This window comes from Alosa sapidissima, chromosome 6, assembly GCF_018492685.1.
Source record: "Alosa sapidissima isolate fAloSap1 chromosome 6, fAloSap1.pri, whole genome shotgun sequence".
Lineage (NCBI taxonomy): Eukaryota > Metazoa > Chordata > Actinopteri > Clupeiformes > Clupeidae > Alosa > Alosa sapidissima.
In genome coordinates, this window is record NC_055962.1 from 38,246,164 (window position 1) to 38,247,179 (window position 1,016).

Genomic DNA, 1,016 nt, shown 5'->3' on the forward strand with positions numbered 1-1,016 from the left:
GCCAGAGGAATTACAATAGTGGATGGAAAGCCCTCGTACCTATGTGTCAGGCGTATTTACAACTTACATTGGGTGTGGTAGGAAAACGTCTGTTTCGTCGTAGTTTGTTGGACGAAGCAGACATCAAGAAAACTAAACTTGAAGAGAATTGAGCAGTGTAGTTCAAAAGTGATTAATTACAGGATGTGTAGGACTAGTTTAGGGAGCGCCAAATTCTATGCAGGTGGACCCGCACCTGATTACTTTACAACCCTTCTAAATGAGCCCCCTTTGTGATGTCATATAGAGAAAAATATGTTTTTTTTTATCATTTTTAATCCCCTATTTCTCAAAAAGTATAAACTTTTCAAAAAATCGGAAATGATAACTCTTGTCCAATTCCAGACCTACACACATGTCTGTACATTAAGTGGTTAGAGCAGCATTCATTTTTGAAAAGGTTAAAAGAAAAAGGTTAGAGTAATGAGAAGAAGCCAGGAGATTTCAAGATGGTGGATTCCATCCACTATAATGAGGATATCTTGCAGTCCTGCATCTCCAAACCTTTTGCCTAAAATGTTGTGTAAAGCCATCATTCTTCCAGTGTGTTTGCTGTGCCTTGGCATATAAAGCCTGGTCGAACACTAAAACTATATGATCCAGTTCCAGCTGGTCAGCAATCTGCACACTTCGCATGGTCATAGGCTCGATGGACAAACTCTGGAGCATAAATTCCATTTGTATGGTGAGTAGTTCCATGACCTGATATAGAGTCTCCTCACCAAAGTCGATGTTATCCCACACAAGTGTTGTGGGTGCCCTCTTTGAGAATCTGTTTGGTGTTTTATCTCTGCCTTCTACTAGTGTCAGTTGGGCAAGGCTAGTGTCTAGACTCAAAACTGTGTCCCATGATGCACAATGTCCCAGTCTGTTAAGCACAATGCGTGATGATCCTGTTAAATGTCGAACAGTTAAACCTAAAGTCAAGGACTTAGGTGTCTGTTACGGCCCTTGGAAGCAAGGTACACAATGTCTTG